The following is a 15,374-nucleotide window of genomic DNA, read 5'->3' on the forward strand; positions in this document are numbered from 1 at the left end:
AGCCAAAAAAAAGTTTAATAAAAGCTACCCTAACAAAAGGCAAGAATCCAACTAAACCCACATGGTTTCTTTTACTCAGAGCTAGCTGAACAGTTATTCTGTCCCAGATACCATATTAAAAGCTTTATAAGCATCATCTCATTTAAGTCTCCTAATTCTATGAGGTTGATCGCACTTTTCAGATGAAGAAGATTAAATACAGCAAATGTAAATAGTTTGTCCTTGGAAGAGGCAATTTGTCCCAAACACCCATGATCCTCTTTCTTGTTTTAGAAATAAACATCCAAATTTAGCCGGGCACATAGTCACCTGACTAAAGACAACATTTCCCAACTCCTTCGCATGGCCACTGTCTTTGCTCAGGTTGCTTTAGCAAAATACAATGAACTGATTGGTTTAAACTACAGAAATTTCTTTCTCATGGTTCTGGAAACTAAGAAGTCCAAGATCAAGGTGCTCACTGACTCTATTCTTGCCAAGAGCCCTCCTCCTGGCTTGCAGACTGCTGTCTTGTATCCTCACAGCGTAGAGAGAAAGCAAGCTCTCTGGTCTCTTCTTTTTTAAGGGTGCTAATTCCATCATGAGAATCCCATCTTCATGACCTCATCTAAACCTAATTAATTCCCAAAGAAATTAATCTGATTAACTAATTAATGAGAATTAGCCTAATTAACTGCCATTGGGAGTTATGGCTTAACATACGAATTTTGGATGGATATAAACATAGCACAACAGCCATACCATTAAATCTTGGACAACAGGCTCTGAGTGAAAGTGACATGTGTAATTTCTAGGTCGTTCCCTTAAAAGGGACACCTCCCACACACACTTCTTTTCTTCCCACTGGCTGGGATACAGATTTGACCTTGGGAGCTGAAGCAATCATCTTTCACCACAAAACAGAAGCTGTGTGCTGAAGATGGTAGGACAAGAAACCAGAAACTACGAAGTTGTCACATCAACTCTAAAGCATGGACTCTGTAATGTGAGAGAGCCGGAAGCCTCTCTCCTTGTGAAGCCACTGTACTTTGTCCTCCACAACCACAGCAGTACCTGTGTCATAAATCATTATCCAGGTCACAGTCTCAACAAATAACAGTTTGTTATCTGAACCCAAACCTGAGAATTTAAAGCTTATTTTCTTACAGACCATATGGCAGTGGCTGCAAAATACAAAAGGGGAATGTGTACCAGAAGGAGTTCAAACTTGTACCTGGAGAAGGTTCTAAATGCAAACTAAGTTTAGCTCTTTGATCCTTGCAACAAGCCTTTACCACCACACACTGAAAGGTCAGGCCTCTGGATCTTGAAAGAAAACACCAATAAACAGCTGGGAGAATGGAAGACTTTCCACCAACCTTAACTATGCAAGCACTAGTTTTGACCACTGCAGATAAGATAGCTTTGACAGTTGGACTGAGGTTTGCTATAGAAAGCAATCATCATAAACAATCCATAGAGATAACACAGTGTCAGTGACACTTCCCAGCTGAAGTCACATGTGGTAGAATGAAGGTACTTTGGTTGTGGCCTCTGCTTACCTGACTCAATAAAAGTGTTTCTAACAGCCAATCCCAGTAGCAGCCTGGAAATTTATTATTTTTTTTCCATTTATTTTTACTAGTTCCAGTAGCCTGGAACTTTAAACTGAAGAGCTGTCCATCCAAAATATGCTTTGAAAGAATCAGGGCTGTCCTGCCTCAAGGACATAACTGAGCAAGCCACCCTCCTCCTTAGCAGGAAGCCTCACTTTTCATCACAAAGCTGATTCGGGGACAGTCATCTGATTTAGCCAAAACAAACAAAAACTGAATCATCTGCTTTTAGACCTGAAAGATTCTCAAATCCAACAACTAGCAAATCTTCCCGTGTTTTTATACCAATGTCTCTTCCTGCACCCACATCCCTTCCCCACCATCTTATAACCTGGAAACCCTGTGAGGAAGCACATATACGCAAACATGGGCGTTATGAAGAAATGGTATACATTTCCTTAGTTTCTGTGACCCTGAAGGAATCATTCAAACTAGTTATTCCCCAAATGTCAGGACTTGGGGCCAAGCAACAAAGCTTCCAAACCAAGTCAGCCCAGCTGTTCGTCCCTGCGGAAGAACATGCTGAGGACACTTTCCAGCCCGCCCGCGGGCAGCAACAGAAATCCAACACCCCGGAGAAAGTCCCAATTCCCTGTAAACAAAGGAAGGAAGAACTGTTTATTGCAGCCACTGAAGTCTTTTAATATCAGGCTCCAAGTATGTCAAGCACACCAAACAAATTTAGCTTCACCACCTGTTCCGGAAAAGAAACACTCATGCCAAAATCCCCCCAAAAGCGCATAGATATTCTCAGTGTGGATTAGCTGGGAGTCTTTTCAAATATGTTCTATATTAGAGTTTGTAAACTGGGCACTTGACGTACACCACATGGCTGCTCTGTAAGACACATGAAGTTTTTGTTCTGAGCCTTGAAAAAAATCACACTCCTTTGCTCCACAGTTTTTAGACATTTGACAAAAGGCTAAGAAGTACTAAGAAAGCAACATACCCTGGGTGCGACTCTGAGTTGGGATCACAGGTGGGGAGAAAGGGGGGCTATATTCTTACTGGAAGGAAAAGATACAAACTGGAAAAATTCCATCATTCAAGAGATGTGCTGGGAGTGCCGTTAATTGTCCAAAGCGTGGGCTAGATGGTAACTGATAAAACAGATGTGTATGTAAGTGCCAAGAGGTATAAAATACCACACAGTGGGCAAGTAATAGGAAAAGTAAAGCCTTCATTAAACCATTAATAAAAGTGTCCAATTGGGAGAATACATTTGCAACCAATAAGGGTTTAATTTCCAAAATGTGCAAACAGCTCATATAACTCAATAACAAAAAATCAAACAACCCTATCCAAAAAATGGGCAGAAGACCTAAATAGAATCTCTCCAAAGAAGAGATACAGATGGCCAATAGGCACATGAAAAGATGTTCCACATCACTAATTATCAGAAAGATTCAAATCAAAAGTACAATGAATGGCTGCCACCAAAAAGTCTATAAATAATAAATGCCAGAGAGGGTATGGAGAAAAGGGAATCCTCCTATACTGTTGGTGGCAATGTTAATTGGTACAGCCACTATGAAGAGCAGTATGGAAGTTTCTTAAACTTAATACAGAATTATCATGTGGTCCAGCAATCTTACTCTTGGGAATATCAGAAAACTCTAATTTGAAAAGATACATGCCCCCCAGTATTCCTAGCAACACTAGTTATGAAAGCCAAGACATGGAAGCAACCTAAGTGTCCAAAACAGATGAATGGTGGTACATGTATACAAAGAAATATTACTCAGCCATAAAAAAGAATGAAATAATGCCATTTGCAGCAACATGGATGGACCTAGAGATTATCATACTATAAGTCAGACAGAGAAAGCAAATATCATATATGTCACTTACACGTGGAATCCAAAATATGATACAAATGAACTTATTTAAAAACAGAAGCAGGCTCATCTACATAAAAAGCAAACATGGCTTCCCTCATAGCTCAGTTGGTAAAGAATCCACCTGCAATGCAGGGACCTCGGTTTGATTCCTAAATTGGGAAGATCCCCTGGAGAAGGGAAAGGCTACCCACTCCAGTGTTCTGGCCTGGAGAATTCCATGGACTGTATAGTCCATGGGGTTGCAAAGAGTCAGACATGACTGAGCACCTTTCACTTTCATGGTTACCAAAGGGAAAGAGAGGCAGTGAGGGAGGAGAAATTAGTAGTTTGGGATTAACAGATACATACACACACACACACACACACACACACAAAATAAACAATAAGGCCCTACTGTATAGCACAGAGAACTGTATTCAATATCTTATAATAAACTATAATGGAAAAGAATATAAAAAGAATATATATACGTGTGTGTATGTGCGTGTTTAACTGAATCACTTTGTTATACACCAGAAATGAACACAACATTGTAAATCAGCTATATTTCAATTTTAAAAACAACCATAAATAAATAAAGTAAAAAATAAAAGGATCCAAGAAAAAAGCTAGGGTAAACACCAAAATACAGTTCCACTCAACATTTACTTCCAAGCAGCTTCTAGTCTATGGGCTCTGATAAAGTGAGATAATGTCTGTAAAGTGTTTAGAAAAATGCCAGGCACCGGCTGAAAGTTTCAACACACTTCTTTTAAATTGATGTATAGCTGGGCTTCTAAGGTGACTCAAAGGTAAAGAATCTGCCTGCCAACGTGGGAGACACCAGTTCTATCCCTGGGTCAAGAAGATTTATTTGCAGGGCAGCAATGGAAATTAAAAGACACTTACCCCTTGGAAGGAAAGTTATGACCAACCTAGACAGCATATTAAAAAGCAGAGACATTACTTTGTTAACAAAGGTCTGTCTAGTCAAGGCTATGGTTTTTCCAGTGGTCATGTATGGATGTGAGAGTTGGACTATAAAGAAAGCTGAGCACCGAAGAATTGATGCTTTTGAACTGTGGTGTTGGAGAGGACACTTGAGGGTCCCTTGGACTGCAAGGAGATCCAACCAGTCCATCCTAAAGGAGGTCAGTCCTGGGTGTTCATTGGTAGGACTGATTTTGATGCTGAAACTCCAGTATTTTGGCCACCTGATGTGAAGAGCTGACTCATTTGAAAAGACCCTGATGCTGGGAAAGATTGAGGGCAGGAGGAGAAGGGGATGGCAGAGGATGAGATGGTTAGATGGCATCACCGACTCAATGGACATGGGTTTGGGTGGCCTCCGGGAGTTGATGATGGACAGGGTGGCCTGGCGTGCTGCGGTTCATGGGGTTGCAAAGAGTCGGACATGACTGAGCAACTGAACTGAAATGAACTGAATTGAATGGAGAAACAGACATAGAGAACAGACTTATGGACATGGGGAGAGGAGAGGAGAGGGTGAGATGTATGGAAAGAGTAACATGGAAACTTATATTACCATATGTAAAATAGATAGCCAATGGGAATTAGCTGTATGTCTCAGGAAACTCAAACAGGGGCTCTGTATCAACCTAGAGGGGTGGGACGGGGAGGAAGATGGGAGGGAGCTTCAGGAAGGAAGGGATATATGTATACCTATGGCTGATTCATGTTGAGGTTTGACAGAAAACAACAAAATTCTGTAAAGCAATTATCCTTCAATTAAAAAATAAATAAATTTAAAAGAAGATCCCTTGGAGAAGGAAATAGCAACTACTCTAGTATTCTTACCAGGGAAATCCCACGAACAGAGAAGCCTAGCAGGGACATGGGGCAAGAGAGTCAGAACCAACTTAGCAACTCAACAACAACAAATAGTTGATTTATAATATTGTATTCGTTTCAGATTGTTAATGTATTTGTTGTTAAGAGGAAACTGTGCTCCTGTGCACTTGTTCCAACCACCAACCTGCTGAATTCCTGTTCTTCCTTTAAAACCCAACTCAAACCTCCTCTTGGAAGCCCTCCTTGACCACCACTCCCCCACCCAGGCAGTGTTAGGAGCCACTCCGCTGGTAAGCCCACTGCATGGTCTTACACACACAGCTCCTCCCATGGATTCAGGAGTAATTTAAAGGTAAGGCACTTGGACCCTTCAACTGGGCTGCTAACACCTAATGTGAAGCTTGCCTGATGAATGAGTGAGCTGGAAGTGCTAGGAGGAAAGAAGGCTTGTGGAAGCACCTGAATGAACCCCAACCTCATCAGCCTATGGACACACCCGAGGTCTCATCAGCACCGACATAGTCATCCTGGGGTATCAATGGGGGAAATGGATCCAGGACCCCCTCACATACCAAACTCTGCAGGGTGCTCAAGTCCCTTTTATAAAATGGCATAGTCTTTGCATATAAACTACACACCTCCTCCGCATACCCAAAATCATCTCTAGATTACTTAGAATATCTCCTACAAGGGGAATAAATAGTTGCTGGCATCTGGCAAGCTCAAGTTTTGCTTTTTGAACCTTTCTAGAGCTTTTTTCTCCCCCTAATATTTTCCATCCCCAGCTGCCTGAATCCCAGGATGCTGAACCAGGATATACGGAGGGCAAGAGGGCCTACAGTACCGCAGTGTGGAGGGCAAAACGCCTAGCCACACTGCTCAAGCAGTCCTTTGCAAAATTCCTTGCAATTCTTCCTGCAGTTCTTCAGACAGCATCTCCGGTGTACTCAGGAGTCAGCTCCGGCTAGCACTTCTCTTCCACCGAGGTCATTCGGAGCCCACGCCTCCCTGCATGACAGCGCAGCTGTACTGAAGGACTGGAAAGAGCGCCTCTGGCTCCACGCGTGTCCCCGCGGGGCTGCCCCCGGCTCTCAATCTGGCTGCGTGGAAACAGCGGATCTCTGGAGTACTGAGAAGGCAAGGTAGGCTCGCTTTCCACCACGTGGTCAGGGATTGGGGCTGAGGAGGGCACAGGCCGAAGGGCCAGGTGAACGGGGCTTCTCAGATCAGACACGCGGCAGCCATCTCTCCGCTTTCTCCCCGGGGTGCCCATGGGAAGTCAGAGTAGTAGAGCTGGGATGGGTTTTAGAGGAAGGATAGGCGTTCAGCAGGTTCGTGGTTGGAATAAGAACACAAGAGCATAGTTTCTGTCTCAACAACAAGCAGCCCTGAGTCCCTAAGCTGCTTGCCCAGTCTCAATTGGGACATCAGTCCTCTAGGTCCGCTCTGAGTGACCACCCCCCCTCAGGGTCACAGTGCCCTGGAGACATAGTGCCCACAGCCTACAAGCTGTCCAACGACTAGCCTGTGAAAATGTTGAGACCTAACAGAGATCAAAAAAGTCTTTATTTGTCCCCAGATACTTTTTCAACCCTGCAGCAATTAAAATGAATATTCCACTAAAATGTTCACTACACATAGCATTATACCAACTCAAATACTATTTCCATATAAAGACATTTATCATAGAATATAGGTGAGTTTTCACTTATTAAAATATGTGGTGGGTTCTCCAGAAATAAGAGCTCTTACACACTACATATAGCATAGATAACTAATAAGAACGACTGTATAATATAGGGGGCTTCCCTGGTGGCTCAGATGGTAAAGAATACACCCGCAATGTGGGAAACCAGAGTTTGATCCCTGGGTCAGGAAGATCCCCAGAGAAGGAAATGGCAACCCACTCCAGTATTCTTGCCTGGAGAATCCCATGCACAGAGGAGCCTGGCAGGCTCATGGGGTTACAAAAGAATCGGAAAAAACCGAGCAACTAAGCATGCACACACACCCCCATAGAATAGGGAACTCTACTTAGTACTCTGTAATGACCTATATGGGGAAAGAATCTTTAAAAAGATTGGATGCGTGTATATGTATAACTGATTCACTTTGTTGTACACCTGAAACTAACACAACATTGTAAGTCAACCATACTCCATTTTTTTTAAAGTAAGAGCTCTGAGAGCCTCTGAAGGTCAAACCTATCTATCTGAAGGTCAAAATGGGCATCCTTTCCTACCATCTGGTTCCTCTGACCATCTCCTTCCTCCTCAGTCAGCCAGGCTTGTCTAAAATAACTGAAACTCAATTGCAGGTATACTTCAATCCTTTTCCATAGGAAAAAAAAATTTTGTTACAGAAATACCTGGATATACACAAAAGAAGGCAGCTAGCAGAAGAGGCTTTCTCACTTGGATAAGTAATCAAAGATGATCTTTGATGGCACCAGCAGCTTTACTGAGACTTCATCAACCACAGGGAATCAGCTTCACAAGCCTGCTCTTCCTGAAGAAAAAAAATAAGTTTTACAGTGGTTTCCTTTCCAGGTGGGCTGGCAGTTTAGGAGACACAGCCAGGCAAAAATCCCATTTTTATTTTAATCCATATATACAAAACAAATTAAAGTTCTTAAGTTTTTTTTCCCCTTCACATCACTGAAAAAGTAAAAAAAAAAAAAAAAATTCTCCCTCTTTCTGCTGAGAAAGAATTGTAAGCATGTAGAAGCAAATGAAGAACACTGTAACCAGGAAAATGGATTCAGAGTTAAACAATTTGCTCCTTCTTTGTTCTTCATGTACAGTCATACCTGAGCAGCTACTTCTCAGGGAGCCAAAATCCAGCCTTTTCTGCCTAGAACTCATCAATGCCTCCTTTCCTAACTGACCTCAGCTGCGAGTCTTCCCCAAGAAATTCTCCTCTACCATCTATCTCCTTGTTTTTTTCAACTTCACTCAACCCTTCCCCGACACTCTTCTCACCTGATAAGCCTAACACTCCTGTAGGGGCAGAGGTGAAGGGCCAGCCTGCTCATACAGGCCTTCAGTCTCACTAAAAACCCTAACAACCTTCCCTTCTCCAAAATCCCATAACAGAGCTTTACCCTACAATTTCATCCCTGCATAAATTCATGCTCTGTCTTATTATCTAAAAATTATTTCTATTTATGTGTCATTTCACTAATAAAATTCCCAACTTCCCTGAAGGACAGGCTTGTGACTCACGCAACGTTTCTCTCTAGCACTTAGTAAACATTCAGTGCCTGTTATCTTAATTTGCTCTGAAACGTTAGATCTAAGGTGGGAAATGTCATCTTGGCTCTTTATATGCTCACCAAATGGAATTTCGTAACTTCATGTGGAGAGATTTATGTGGGTGAGGTTGTGACAGAACCGTATAGCGGCATCTTTTCATCAGAGTCAATTTGCCACATTTGCTTTAAAATAAACTTTTTTGGGCTTCCCTGGAGGCTCAGAGGTTAAAGCGTCTGTCTCCAATGTGGGAGACACGGGTTCGATCCCTGGGTTGGGAAGATCCCCTGGAGAAGGAAATGGCACCCCACTCCAGTATTCTTGGCTGGAGAATCCCATGGACGGAGGAGCCTGGTAGGCTACAGTCCATGGGGTCGCAAAGAGTCAGACACGACTGAGCGACTCCACTTTCACTTTCACCATTGCCATTTTGACCAGTTCATTTATTGGAATCACAGAGAACTACACCAATGTACGGGCTCATATACAAGCACATCTTTGCGTTTTCCAATGAGCAAACCTTGTTTTCCTTTTTGTTCTCCATGTCAATAGTGACGAATATACTCCCAGCCTTCAATGCAATGTACTCCAAAAAAAAGAGGAGCATTTTAAAATTTATCACTAGTTTAACTAAAAAGGTAACAGTGGGGAAAAAAATGTATCATTTTACCGATTTTAACATACCTTTGTAGCGATCAATGTGTGTCAGCCGTTTCTGTAGTATCCAACTCTCTGCGACCTCGTGAACTGCAGCCCACCAGGCCCTTCCGTCCAAAGAATTCTCCAGGCAAGAACACTGGAGTGGGTTGCCATTTCTCTCTCCATTTGTACGACTCAAAAGTCTCTTGAGAAACTTGGACGAGCACTTGCCTTGTTGAGACAGGAAGGATCAGGCTGTCACAGAAGATCATGAAACTGCTCTGGGGAAACTTGAAAAGGAATTTGTTGTTTTAGAATGAGCAGGAGGAGGGGAGGAGAGAAAGAAAGGGAGAGAGCAGAACCAGGAGAATAACTGACGATGAAGCTCTTTCTTCCCTTTTCCATAAGGAGTGAACCAAAAGATGCCCCCCAAACTGAGGAACCCAGGCTTCCCTGGCGGCTCAGTGGTAAAGAATCCTCCTGCCAATGCAGGAGACATGGGTTTGATCCCTGATCTGGGAAGATCCCACATGCCAGGGAGCAACTAAGCCCGTGATCCACAACCACTGAGCCTGCGCTCTCGCGCCGGGAGCCGCAGCTACTGAAGCCCACGTGCCCGGAGTCTGTGTTCTGCAATAAGAAAAGCCAGTACAGTGAGAAGCCCAGGCACCACAGCTAGAGAGTAGCCCCCCTCTTGCCACACGAGAGAAAAGCCACACAGCAACGAAGACCCAGACAGCCGAAAAGAAAAGGTTAAAAAAAAGAGGAGGAACCCAAAAACATTTTAGAGAATTTACTATAGACCTTTAGTGTGTTTACTCTATGAAATATGATCCCAAGTTCATGTCACCCAAATCTTCTATCAAACTGTTCAATTAATTCTCTGCAGAACTCAAGCTTTAGAAAACTCGGTCTCTACACAACTCGACCTTTTCTCAATTCGATCTCTGCCCAAATCAAACTCTACTCAGATCAAAGTTTTCCCGACTCTGTCTCCACTCAGTTAAAACCCCTCTTAATTCAATGCCTGAATCAGCTCAAACTCAGTCTCATTCAAACTCCATTTAAATAACTCACTTCATCTGAATTCACTAAAATAAATTCTGCTTACAGGTGCTTTATATGAGAGCAGTTTGGGGAATCTGAGGAGATCTGCATTTCACATCTAGACTATAGCAGCATAGGTTAAAGAAAAACACAAATGCACTTGTCAGAGAAGATCATCAGAATGTGAGTTCCTTGCGAATTTGCCGGATAGATTTCTACAGGCAATGGTTTTGAAGTATTCAAGTAACCTTGTTAGACATTAAAGGAAAAAGGGCTCTCAGATGAGGTGAGATTTACACATCTTTCTTAAGTCTTTGAATATGCCTGTGTGGACCACATGGAAGAAGGAAAAATCCTTAAAGCCAAGGATAATAGTATAGAAGATTAAAAAAAAATTAAAATTGGCTACTAATTTTAATCAAAATTAGAACTGAGATTCACTAACCAGTTAATGGAAGTTCTGGACTGAGAGAACAGAGAAAGAAATACTAAGGAAATAAAATTGAAGAATTTTCGAAAACTGAAGGACAGGGGTCTTCATGCTAAAAAAAAAACCCCACAAGTGCACATAAAATAAATTATTAAAAACCCACATAAAAACACATTGCCATGAAATTTTAGAATACCAAAGATAAACAAAATTCTAAGCGATTACACAGATTTCACAACATAATAACTCACAAAGAAAATGGAAATTGGAATAGCATCTAATTTCTAAACAGATTATTAAAACTAGATTATCTTGCTAAGAGAATAGAATTTTCTCACCAAAGAAAAAGACAGGTAAATAGCTGAATGATAGATGTGTTAATTAACTCAATGGGGAGAAGTCCAGTCACAATATATACGTACATCAAATCATTACTTTATGCACTTTAAATATCTTAACAATTTTATTTGTCAGTTATACCTTGGTTATACCAGGCTTCCCCTATGGCTTAGTGGTAAAGAATCCACCTGCAGGAGATGTGGGTTTGATTCCTGGGTCAGGAAGATCCCCTGGAGGAGGAAATGGCAACCCACTCCAGTATTCTTGCCTGGAGAATCTCATGGACATTGGAGCCTGGCAGGCTACAGTCCACAGGGTTGCAAAGAGTCAGACACGACTAAAGCGACTGAGCATAGCACCTTGATAAAGCTGGAGAGGAAAAAAATAGATGATCAGAAACAGTAAACAAGGCCTTCAAAATCCTGGCAGGTGGGGACATAATCCTAAATTAAGTCAAACTGTCAGGAGAAATGGTTTGATCCCTAGGTTGGGAAGATCCCTTCAAGGAAGGCATAGCAACCCACTCCAGTATTCTCGCCTGGGAAATCCCATGGACAGAGGAGCCTAGCAGGCTGCAGCCCATGGGATCGCAAAAGAGCTGGACACGGCTTAGTGACTAAACGTTAATTAATCAATGTGTGGAATGGAATAAAGACATTTTCAGACTGCCCAATAACTCAAAAAAATATGCTTCTCAAGCAAGGCTGAACTTCAGAAAATCAAGGGATAGGAAAAGTATGGGATCTGGAAAACAGTGTCCTAAGCCCAGAGATGCGCCTCAGTGACTCCTGTATCGCTGGCCCACAGAGCAAACTCTCCAGGGTCTGGTGAATCAGAAATCTGGGGAAGGTAAGGTGGTGGGTGAGAAGAGGAAATGGGACCCATAGATTACTTTCAACTGCTTTGAGTGTTTAACAAAAAATTGTTGACAGATGTTTGACAAGTCTGTTGATATACTTGGAAAACAAATTATTAATGTGTATGTAGAAAAGTAAGGCAATGAAAAAATAAGGCAATTATTTTTTCAAATTAACTTATTTATTTTAATTGGAGGCTAATTACTTTACAAATATTGTGGTGGTTTTTGCCATACACTGACATGAATCAGCCACGGGTGTACATTTGTCCCCCATCCTGAACCCTGCCTCCCACCTCCCTCCCCATCCCGTCCCTCTGGGTTGTCCCAGTACACCCAGGCTTTGAGTGCCCTGTTTCATGCATCAAACTTGGACTGGTCATCTATTTCACATATGGTAATATACATGCTTTAATGCTATTCTCAAAAATCATCCCACCCTTGCCTTCTCCCAAAGAGTCCAAAAGTTTGTTCTTTATATCTGTGTCTCTTTTGCTGTCTCGCATATAGGGTCATCGTTACCATCTTTCTAAATTCCATGTATATGCATTAATATACTGTATTGGTGTTTTTCTTTCTGACTTACTTCACACTTTATAATAGGCTCCAGTTTCATCCACCTCATTAGTAGTGATTCAAGTGCATTCTTTTTAATAGCTGAGTAATATTCCACTGTGTATATGGACCACAGCTTTCTTATCCATTCATCTGCCAATGGACATCTAGGTTGCTTCAATGTCCTAGCTATTGTAAACAGTGCTGCGATGAACACTAGGGCGTGTATGGCCAACAGTGGGATTGCTGGGTCATATGACAGTTCTATTTCCAGTTTTTTAAGGAATCTCCACACTGTTCTCCATAGTGGCTGTACTAGTTTGCATTCCCATCAACAATGTAAGAGGATTCCCTTTTCTCCACCCCCTCTCCAGCATTTATTATTTGTAGACTTTTTGATAGCAGCCATTTTGACCAGCGTGAGATGGTACCACACTGTGGTTTCAATTTGCATTTTTCTGATAATGAGTGATGTTGAACATCTTTTCATGTGTTTGTTATCCATCAGTATGTCTTCTTTGGAGAAATGTCTGTTTAGCTCTTTGCCCATTTTTTGGTTGGGTCATTTATTTTTCTGGTGTTGAGCTGCATGAGCTGTTTGTATATTTTTGAGATTAATTCTTTGTCAGTTGCTTCACTTGGTATTATTTTCTCCCATTCTGAAGTCTGTCTTTTCACCTTGCTTATAGTTTCCTTTGTTGTGCAAAAGCTTTTAAGTTTAATTATATCCCATTTGTTTATTTTTGCTTTTATTTCCATTACTCTGGGAGGTGGGTCAGAGAGGATCCTGCTGTGATTTATGTCAGAGAGTGTTTTGCCTATGTTTTTTTCTAGGAGTTTTATAGTTTCTGGTCTTACATTTAGATCTTTATCGATTTTGAGTTTATTTTTGTGTATGGTGTTAGAGTGTTCTAGTTTCATTCTTTTACAGGTGGTTGACCAGTTTTCCCAGCACCACTTGTTAAAGAGATTGTCTTTTCTCCATTGTAGATTCTTGCCTCCTTCATCAAAGATAAGGTGTCCATAGGTGTGTGGATTTATCTCTGGGCTTCTGTTTTGTTCCATTGATCTATATTTCTGTCTTTGGGCCAGTACCACACTGTCTTGATGACTGTGGCTTTGTAGTAGAGCCTGAAGTCAGGCAGGTTGTTTCCTCCAGTTTCAGTCTTTCTCATGATTGCTTTGGCTATTCAAGGTTTTTAAAATAAGGCAATTATTAATATCAGGATTAAAAAGTTAGACATGAAAGGAAATTTGATCATCAAACACTACTTGCTTCTGCACTGAACAACTGATATGGTCAGAACTGTGTAAACACTGAGCATTGATTTAACCCCAAATTTGGACATAAAGAGATTATGAGGAAGGGGACACAGGCAGAGCAAGTGATGGGGATGGAGGAGAAAGGTAGTTAAAGCCTCATCCACAGTAAAAGAATAGTATTCAAATTAAGAAAAATATCAGTATAAGCATATGAGTTAGAAATAGTATAATAAATACTAAAAGCAATAGCTAAAAGAGTTTAATATGATCACTTTCAGGGAGCCTGGGATAGAGGGTGTGAGGAAGCAAAAAGAGGAGTGCTTTTTCTTTATAAATTTTTAGTCCTATTTCATTATGTTTATATATAAACATGAATTACTTTTTTAATGTTTTCTGTGGTAAAAGTCACATAATGTAAAACATACAATTTTGACCATATTTAACTGTACAGTTCAGTGGCGTTGAGTCCATTCACATTGCCGTGCAACTCTCACCATCATTCATCTCCCAAATTTTTCACTTTCCTAAACTAAAACTCCTTCCCCATGAAACACTAAGTCTATGCCTCTTCCCCTCCCCAGCCCTGGCATCTACCAGTGTACTTTCTGACTCTATGAATTTGACTATTCTAAGTAGCTAGTATAAGTGGAATCAAATAATATTTGTCTGCACCTAGATCATGGCATCTGGTCCCATCACCTCATGGGAAATAGATGGGGAGACAGTGGAAACAGTGTCAGACTTCATTTTTTTGGGCTCCAAAATCACTGTAGATGGTGATTGCAGCCATGAAATTAAAAGACGCTTACTCCTTGGAAAGAAAGTTATGACCAACCTAGATAGCATATTAAAAGCAGAGACATTACTTTGCCAACAGGGGTCCATCTGGTCAAGGCTATGGTTTTTCCAGTGGTCATGTATGGATGTGAGAGTTGGACCGTGAAGAAAGCTGAGTGCCGAAGAATTGATGCTTTTGAACTGTGGTGTCGGAGAAGACTCTTGAGAGTCCCTTGGACTGCAAGGAGATCCAACCAGTCCATCCTGAAGGAGATCAGTCCTGGGTGTTCATTGGAAGGACTGATGCTGAAGCTGAAACTCCAGTACTTTGGCCACCTTATGTGAAGAGTTGACTCAGTGGAAAAGACCCTGATGCTAGGAGGGATTGAGGACAGGAGGAGAAGGGGACGACAGAGGATGAGATGGCTGGATGGCATCACTGACTTGATGGGCATGAGTGTGAGTAGACTCCGGGAGTTGGTGATGGACAGGGAGGCCTGGTGTGCTGTGATTCATGGGGTCGCAAAGAGTCGGACATGACTGAGCGACTGAACTGAACTGAACTGACAGTGTATTGGAAGGCATTTTTAAGTTAACTTAATCTATGTCCTACAAACAGATTACTTTGATACAGTGATTAGTGCTAAAGTCAAACAGAGTTGGACCAGCAGAAAAAGGACAGCCAGATTAAAAGAAACAGACGTGGCAGAAAAGAGACCACTCTCTCAACACATCTGGTTCAGCGTTTTTGTCAATGCCTTTGTGACAAGGAAATTGGAAAGGAGTAAAACCGTATACTGTTTTCTGAGTTTTGCACATCAGGCTGCAATGGTCTCTTCCACCGCGTAGGTATGCTCATTCTCAACGAACACGCTCCTGACCCTGGGCAAGTCCTGAGGTGAAGGGCCAGAGTGTGTCAGAGGCAGACTCTGCGCTGGCTGGAACCACACTGCAAGTTTAAGGAAAGAGTTCCTCTGAGCAAAGGTTAAT

At 41.8% G+C, this 15,374-nt stretch overlaps 1 long non-coding RNA gene across 3 annotated transcripts in view; it reads left to right on the plus strand.

Annotated features, from left to right (window-relative positions):
* The first annotated feature begins 5,926 nt into the window (after positions 1 to 5,926).
* Positions 5,927 to 15,374, plus strand: part of LOC139039504 (uncharacterized) — a 30,315-nt gene continuing 20,867 nt past the window's right edge. For all 3 annotated transcript variants that reach the window (XR_011492811.1, XR_011492809.1, XR_011492810.1), the window contains exon 1: positions 5,927 to 6,369. This is a non-coding gene — a long non-coding RNA (uncharacterized lncRNA). The remainder of the gene's footprint in view (positions 6,370 to 15,374) is intronic.

This window comes from Odocoileus virginianus, chromosome 18, assembly GCF_023699985.2.
Source record: "Odocoileus virginianus isolate 20LAN1187 ecotype Illinois chromosome 18, Ovbor_1.2, whole genome shotgun sequence".
Taxonomy (NCBI): Eukaryota; Metazoa; Chordata; class Mammalia; order Artiodactyla; family Cervidae; genus Odocoileus; species Odocoileus virginianus.